The sequence below is a fragment of the Gekko japonicus genome, unplaced genomic scaffold (assembly GCF_001447785.1).
Source record: "Gekko japonicus isolate JY-2015 unplaced genomic scaffold, Gekko_japonicus_V1.1 scaffold952, whole genome shotgun sequence".
NCBI classification, from domain to species: domain Eukaryota; kingdom Metazoa; phylum Chordata; class Lepidosauria; order Squamata; family Gekkonidae; genus Gekko; species Gekko japonicus.
Window position 1 is genome coordinate 451541 of NW_015173703.1, and position 8989 is coordinate 460529.

The window sequence follows — 8989 nt, forward strand, 5'->3', positions numbered from 1 at the left end:
CTTCTCTCCTTCCAACCCACCAGCCAACCGGGCCCGTAGCGGGGGTTGGCCTTGGGACAGTGCTCCCAAATCTGCCCTGCCCTCTCATCTCCTGGTCCTCTTCCCCCAGCCAAAGGAGGAGCAAGCAACAACACCCCCAGCAAGCCCCACGATCCAAGCCAGAGAGCAAGACGCTGGGCAGAGCCAACCTACCTTTATCTTTCCCTCTGTTTCCAGCTTTTCCTCCTTCCCTCCACCGAGCAGCCTCTTCCCAAGAAAACTATGGCCCAATTCCATGCTGCCAGCAGCAAGGTCAGGCCCAGTTCTGCAGTGGGGAACCCTCAAGGTCTTGTGGAGGGGCACTTCACTTTCCCCTGTATCCCACTCACCAGAACCCCAGATACCCCCACATCGATTCTCCATTATACTGCAACTTACCTGGCTGTTTCTTGCTCCTCGTGGCCCAACTGAGGGCTGCTGGGAGCAGGGGGCGGGGCTTGTTGCATGTGCCCGCCCCCTGGGCTCCTTACTGCCGGCGCTCCGCTCCTGTGCACTCCTGCAGGAAATGACCCCTGGTCTTAAGTCAAGAAAACATTTTTGTAGCATTTCAACATTCAACATAGAAAACATTTTTGTAGCATTTCAACATTCAACATAGAATATTTCAGCACAACCCCAATACATAAACAGTGCACTCGTTATTCTATAAAGGATAGTCTGCCAACTAAAGTCCGTATGGTCAAAGCAATGGTATTCCCAGTAGTACTGTATGGCTGCAAGAGTTGGACTATAAGGAAGGCCGAGTGCCGAAGAATAGATTCTTTTGAATTATGGTGCTGGAGAAGACTCTTGAGAGTCCCCTGGACTGCAAGAAGATCAAATCAGTAAATCCTAAAAGAAATCAACCCTGACTGTTCCCTGGAAGGCCAGATACTGAAGTTGAAGCTCAAATACTTTGGCCACCAAATGAGTAGGGAGCACTCACTGGAGAAGACCCTGATGCTGGGAAGGACTGAAGGTAAAAGAAGAAGGGGACGGCAAAGGATGAGATGGTTGGACAGTGTTATCGAGGCAATGAACATGAAATTAAGCAAACTCCAAAGCACAATGGAAGACAGGAGGGCCTGGCGTGATGTGGTCCATGGGACGTCACTTCCGGGTGACGTGCGTGCGGCGTGTGCGCACTTTGCGCGCGCGTGCACAAGACACCAGCTGGGAGCCCCCCACTCCCGGCGAAGATAGACTTGGCAACCCTACATGTGATATCAAGTCTCTGGTGGTTACTGGTGGGCCTAACCCCAATGAGTCCTCCCTCAAAAATCAAAACAGTGCTAGAAAAGGGACGTGACCCCTCCCCATGCCTGTTACTGACAGAAACTAAGGCGGGCTGGCAATATTGTTGTGGTTGCCTAGCAACAGCCACAGAAAAGGTCACAAACCTCCAGGTGAGACCTGGAGATCACTCAGAATTACAATTGATCTCTAGACTACAGAGATCAGTTCCCCTAGAGAAAATGGCTGCTCTGGAGAGCGGAGCCTGTGGCATTTTACCCCACTGAGGTCTAGGGCTACCAGGTCCATCAGAAACGCCAGCAGGGAGATGGGGGGATGTTCCAGGAGCTGCAAGCATTATTGTGCTATATGCCTGAGTCACTGGAAGTGACTTCGCCTGATGTGCCCACATCACCCAGAAGTTATGTAGGCACATTGGTGACGTTGGGGGTGACACTCTGGGGTTTTTTTTGGCAAAACTCTAGGGTAAAATCAGCCTCAAAACCATAGAATTTTGCCCCAAAACCAGAGCGTTGCCCCTGATGTCACCGATGTGCCCAGTGTCATGGGCATGGGTGAGGATAAGCTGACAGAGCCTGCAGAAACCACAGCTGGCCCCTCAAAAGCAGCAGAGGAGGATAGCTGGCAAGTGCCTGTAACAGCAGTCTTCACACCTCGCCCAGATAAGAAGGAAGAACTGCAAGCTGAAAGTGTGACTCGTTTAAGGGAGTCACTGCGACAAAACTTAGCAAACAGGCAAAGAGAGGCCAGGCTACAAGTGAGACACTTAGCCAGCCCAGAGTTCTAACAGGAGCCTGGCTGATCGTGCAGCTGGCTAATTGGTAGCAGCATTTAATTCCACACTCTGGGCAGTACTCTTCATGGAAGCAACAAGTCAGCTTCATACTGCTAGTATCTACTTTGGCTCGGCTCTTGCATCTAGATCTTCAGACTCCCTGGCTTTGGACTTGGCTCTGTGTTCCTGGCTCCTGATCCCGGCTTGGCTATGGACTACGCTTCTTGTTAGTGATTTTGGACTTGGATCTGTGTTTCTGGCTCCTAACCCTGGCTTGGCTTTGGACTTTGCACTGTTTTCTTGGCTCCTGACCTTGGCCTGTTCTGAACTCCCTTTGACTGGCACCCCAGCTTGTGACACCCAGATTACTTCTGGGTAACATAGGCACATCACACTTATTTCAGGCAACATTGCTGTTTTTGGGGGAATTTCCTCCCGCCAGCTGTCCAGTGGCAGGCAGGAGCCTGCAAAACTGGGGGATCCCCTGCCTCCAACTGGGGAATGGCCACCCTACAGAGGTCCCTTAACTTTCCCAAACACCGCCCTCCCCAGATTTCATCCCCAAATCTCCAGGAATTTCACAACCAAGAGTTAGGAACCCTAGTCACTGATGGAATTCTCATTTTCAAGCTACATGTGCTGCTTCTATTATTTTAATGGGGGGTAACTCCGGATGCATTTTTTTTAGAAATTCAATTTTTCTGCAAACTTGGAGCTTTTCTCAGGTTTTTGGAAAGATCTGTCTTATCTGTTCATGGCTCCAAGTCTCTGGATGTAAGTATCCACAGATTTTGCCATGTGAAGAATTAGATATATTATCATGATTTAAGAACATATGATACATAGTCCTCATGCCTCCCACATTCCATCCCATTCCCATCGACCAGATATCAGCTTAGATGCTCTGCTTGTGGGAATCTACAAGTCATGGTGCATGGGGGGAGGCTGAAGCCTTCCTCCTCACAGTTGCTTTCCCACCACTTAGTCTGCTCAGGAAACTTACATGTAGCCCACTAAATTTCCTGCACAGTTCAGAAAAAGTTAGTATCGAGCACATCAATCATCTCTGAGCCCAACCCTGGTAATTTCTTCCTGATGAGACTGGACATAATTTGGAATTAATCATGATTGTGATGATACTAGGTTGAGTACTGTAGGTGAGGCACCAAATAAATTTTACTTCTGACTTTGAGGCAACAAGTGAAAACTAGACCGCCCTGTGTAAAAGCTGCATAAAAGACACTTAATTAAGCCTGGCATTCAAAATCAAAGGGCGTTTGAAAACCGTATCAGCAGACTGGTAGTGCACGGTAAACACCATGCTATCTTTCAAATTAATTAGAAGGAAGAGATTGAAGAAGAAAATGGAGAGAGATTAAAAATGCTGTTTATGAGGGAACATCATACTGAGTTTTGGGATTAAATGAATGTGCATTGTGGGAAGGGGAAAGTTTGCCAAAACTGTGGTGAGGATAAAATTTTGCCTTCTCTCCTAGACACCATATGGTTTCCATGTGGGGTGACTGTGTGTGTGTTGTTATCCACTGACAACATTAGCAGGTTACAAGAGGAGGGCCCCAAGACTATGTTTTGCCTGGGGCCTTGAATTACATCTCTGTAGGCCTTTCATAGCCACTAAGAGCTCAAACTGTGAAAAGTGATGACATCCCTATACCAAATAGCCAATGGTGTTATGATTATATCACCAAGGATAAACAAAGCCAATTCAAAATGGAAGCAATAATTCCTGTATCGTATTGCTGTCAGTCTAGATTGGCAGAGGAGGAAAATGAGTCAGAACACTGGGCTTGAACACATATTGGTGGAAGAAAGGGGATATGGTTGCTGTTGTGAGCCGCTTCTTGCACCAGCTAGGGAGCTACCTACTGGTAAGATAATTAAAGCACTTTCCCCTGTCACCAGTAGTATGACGGGCCTTTGCCACTGTTTTCAGGACCTTCCAAGAAAAAAAAAAACAACCTGAAAATTGCACAGAGTTTGTTTCAGTTCAGTTCTCCAGCCACACATACTCACCCAACAGACATTTTGTTAGTACTGAAACAAAAATGTGTTTGTGTAACTGCAGAACATTTCAACAAATCTTGCGAGGGAGAAGGTCCTTTTAGTGGCATCCTCTCGATCAGCTGCCTTTCATATGAGTTTTGATATTGTCTTAAAATGAAATCTCTAGCAACGTCACATTTAATTTAATTTAATGGCAATGGGAAATGATTGTGTAAAATTCACAGATTCATCACCCACAATGACTCCACCCTTTGATGACCAGGGGGTATGTGACGTTTGGCTTGCACCAAAGCTGACCAGTGGAAGCACAGGTGGTGGGAAGTGCTGACAAGTTGCAGCTGACTTATGGCGACCCTGTAAGATTTTCAATAAAAGAGACCCTTAGTAGAGGTGGTATGGCATTGCCTGCCTTTGCGTAATGACCCGGGTATTCCTTGGAGGTATCCCATCCAAATTTTGATTTATTACCCATTTATTACAATTCTGCAGGGCCTGTAAGATGGAGCTCTTTCACCGGGCTTTTGGTTGAGGTGGCAGGCGTCCCTCCCCGCCTGGCTGACCTCCCATCAGTGCCCTAGATCTGACTAGCCATCTAGGAACCCACATGTCTGTTACATCTAAATTATGGAAGAAGAGGAGGAGAAGGACGAGATTGGATTTATACCCCGCCCTTCACTTGGAGATTCAGAGCAGCTTACAAACTCCTTTCCCTTCCCCTCCCCACAACAGTCACCCTGTGAGGTAGGTGGGGCTGAGAGAGCTCTTTTCAGAACTGTCCTTGAGAGAACAGCTCTGACAACTATGGCTTGCCCAAGGTCATTCAGCAGCTGCAAGTGGAGGAGTGAGGAATCAAACCTGGTTCTTCCAGATTAGAGTCCGCACACTTAACCACTACACCAAACTAGCACCAAACTGGAGACATTTGACTTAATTTTTACACAGTATTTTATGATCTATGTTGTTTCAACTTATTTTAAAATTGTTTTTAATTGTACTATATTGTATTAATACTGATGGAATCTGTCCTGAGCCTGCTCGCGGGGTAGGGCAGGATACATGACCAGTTAAGTAAATAAATAAATTGATCAGGGCCAATCCTGCTTAGCTTCTAAGATCTGATTAGATCAGGTTAGCCTGGGCACAGGGCATGTATTAAAAACTATGGCACACAATTGGGAAATAAGACTGTAACTGTTTCTGCAAAAGAGCTTGCCTCACCAACAACCTCCACATTCACATCTACTGATTATTTCCCCACAGGTTGATGTATGGTACGGTTCTGACCAATGTTCCCTCTAAGCTGTGGAGTCTTGTGAGCAAAAATTCCACTTTGTGAGCTACTGGCATTAAAGTTGTGAGCAAGCGATTGGGCTCCTGCATAAATTAGTTTGCTCTGGAGCTATCCTCCCTGAGCAAAGGCAAAAATGTGTGAGCCGGAGGCTAAAAAACTGTGAGCTAGCTCACACTGACTCAGCTTAGAGGGAACACTGGTTCTGACCTGCATCTTCCTTCCTTTCCCCCCGCATCTTTTGAATCCTGCATTTGACAGAAGATTTTTTTTTTGCTGTTGTTATGTATTGGGATTGAATCACCCCAGAGACTGGCTGAGCTTGGAGCACAAGAACAATAGCCAACCAGGACTCTGGAATACACCAATCAAGTAGTAATGTTATGTAAACAGCCTATCACTGGGAGTGGGGTGTGTTTGGGTGTGGCAATTGTATGCTGTTTAACAGAGCTGAGGCTCTGGAGTCTTGTCTTGCAGTTTTGCTGAAATCACTGAATAAACCAGAGCTGATCACTGCAATGCATCTAGAACCCAGTATTTAACAGCTGTGCTCCTGAACTGTGCCTAAAGTCCACATTAGTGTAATCTGCATCACAACTATTCCCTTCTTTCCACACCCACCACTCCTGCCCAGCCACAAACGTAATTCCTCCTACTGAGGAATCAGTGATTCAGATCCAACGCTCTTCGACGTGCTGGAAATGAGAGGCAAGTATGAGATGCGTAAACAGTCTCAGTCTCAATTCCCATTGTATGCATGATGTCATCTGTAATAATAGACACTAGGATAGCAGTTCTGTTACTCACCTAGCCCATTATGAAGCCCAGTATACAATGTTAACTTTGTTAAAGATTCTGAATCTTCCAAGATTTCATTTCTGTGGTTGGGGGAAATATACCCACCCCAAATAGTTTTGGCATATTGAGCTTCCTTTCTGGAGGCACTGACTAGAGCTTCTTCTTTCCTGAATCTGGAGGACATTCCTTCACGGTCAAACCACCTCTTGCGATAGGCTCTATGTTTGCAGTAGAGTCTTGTCTATCCCTGTGTCATCCACTATCTTCATGAGCAATCCCAGATATTGGCTTTCTTTCATGTGAGCAGCCGCAGAGGTGCCACCCAAGCGTGACACTTCACCAGCAGCTGCTAAAACAGCTGCAGAGATGATTTCTGGGAAGGGAGGTGATGTCTGATTCAAGTAATTAAGTCAATTCAATTTGTGGTTATTAACAGTAAACATAATTATACCGGTATGTTAACCTTGCTACCTCTCAATAAGCATGGCAATCAGAGGCTGATTGAAACTAAGGATGCAATTATTCAATAGCAGATGTGAACATGGCAAGATACATGTGCAACATGAAATTGCAAAGCCTTGGGAAGTAATGCTCAGCATTAATTATGCTCTACCCCTGGAGCAAGCTGGACGTCAATCAAGGTCCAAGGATGGACCGCAACCCTAGTCACAGATGACATCAACCATGCATGGTTTGTATGGTTTGTGCCTTAACTTTTTAAAATGTTCATTTTTAATGTATGCCTTTGCACACGTGCACATGGATTTTGAAGTGGACCCCTATCCAAGTGGGGGGCTTGAATTCAAACTCATGCATAATCTCAGACATTAAACTACATAAAGCAGCTTCACACAGTTTTCCTAGGTGTGATTTTTTTTAAAAAATCTCTTCAATGGGTTTTAAGTTTTCAAGGACATGTAGCCCGTTTCTTCCCATAATAGACACTGTAACTTTGTTTATCCATAGAACAAAGTTTGAGTCCAGTGACACCTTTAAGACCAACAAAATTTAATTCTGGGTTTAAACTTTTGTATGCACACACCCAAAATGCCTCTTACTCATGTACATCCATTTGTGGTACAAGACAAATAATGCTGGGGTTTTTTGTTTGTTTGTTTGGAAGAAAAACACACACAAATCATGAGCAATCACTAGTGATTAAATGGAGTTTATGATACCACACACTCTTATTGCAACAGTCAACAGAAATAATACTGCAGCAGCCTGCAACAGCAACATGGGAGATTCCTTGCACTTTTAGTATAGCTTCTCCCAAAACTTCTCTCATTTTGCTTCTCTCTTCCCTTGAGACTCATCTGTAAGTTCATGCAGCTTTGAGATGGTCTTTTCCTTGGCTGAATATAATGTTTAAACAAAACTGAATTATGAATTTCAGTTTAGTTGCAAGCTATAAACTCATTTCAGTCAGGCCAAGCAAGTGCCCTTTTGGAAGGCCAACTCTTAAGGTTAAATCTTAAGATGAGCTGATTGCCGAAAGTGTGTGTTTGTTTGTTTGTTTGTGATTTATAGGTAGTTATAGTCTGCCTTTCTTGCTGGGACTGAAGGAAGATTACACAGAATAAGTCAATATACAATCAACAGGATGCAATAGGATTTGACCTGTAGATATCTGGAACAGACCAGAAATCTGAAACAGAGGTAAAACAAAGCATACGTATTAACATGACACATTAAATGATGCAAAAAAATTCATAGTAGGATAATACAGTCCCTAACCCTTTACTCCTAGCTTCTTTCTGAACCATTTTGTCACAGTATAGCCCTATTTCCAATTTTGCTTGAGGTGAGGTAGAAATAGGTTTCCCGGCCCTTTAACCTACAAAGCACCAACTTGCATTTCTCCCTCTGCCCCGACCCTTGTGACCCTCAGAAAGATTATTCCCTGAGTAACAGGCATGTGGACAAATAGATGTACTTTCCAATTAGAGAGGGGTTTTTTCCCATTAGATCCATACATCATTGTTAGGGAGGTATTAATTGGGAAATTTTGGGAATTCATCATCAATATTCTATAATGAGAAGTATTAGAGCCCGCTTTTAGAAGCTAGAAAGTAGAACACACTCAGAATGAACTCTGTTATAAAAAAAGTTCATTTGTAGAAAATAAGCTTACACAGCATAATGCAAGATGTACAGCAGAATTCAGGAGGCAGGATGCTGTTCATCACAAGGTAGACATCTATAGGAACATATTTGTTGATAAGGATAGCAAACCAGGAGATAGCAAACAGCTACTCTTGTCATGAGAGGACCGGATAAGGCATACCATCTCTCCCTTATTATATTTGAGTAGTGGGTGCCAAAGTTCTAATTCTAAAATGCACTCCCTTAGTGTATGGCTGATGGAACTGCTCCTCAGTATATCGCCACCAATCAGAAGGCAAAGCCTGGGTCCCGCCCACACCACAACTGCTGCGACTGTGTACCTCACTGGATGCCATTTTCATTTTGCTCGACGAAGAGGATTACGAGGGCACTATTGATTCGGTGAGCTGCCTTCCCCAGTGCCCACTCAAACATGGGCGACGGCGGCAGCCTCCGCTCACCCGCCTTGCCCCCCGCCCACAATCCCGGCCTGGCGACCAGCCTTCAGGCGCTCGCCTCGCCCCCCCTCACACACTCCAGGACCGGCGAGTGGCGGCTCTGGCCTTCGGGCACCCGCCTGGCCCCCCTCACACAGTCCCGGCCCGGTGAAATGACTCGCCCCCTCCCCTCTCCTGGCCCCGCGAAATGGCGGCTCCGGCCTCTGCCCGCCCACCTCGGCTCCCCCCCCCCCCCCCCCCCCCCCCACCCGGCGGCGCCCCGCCCCC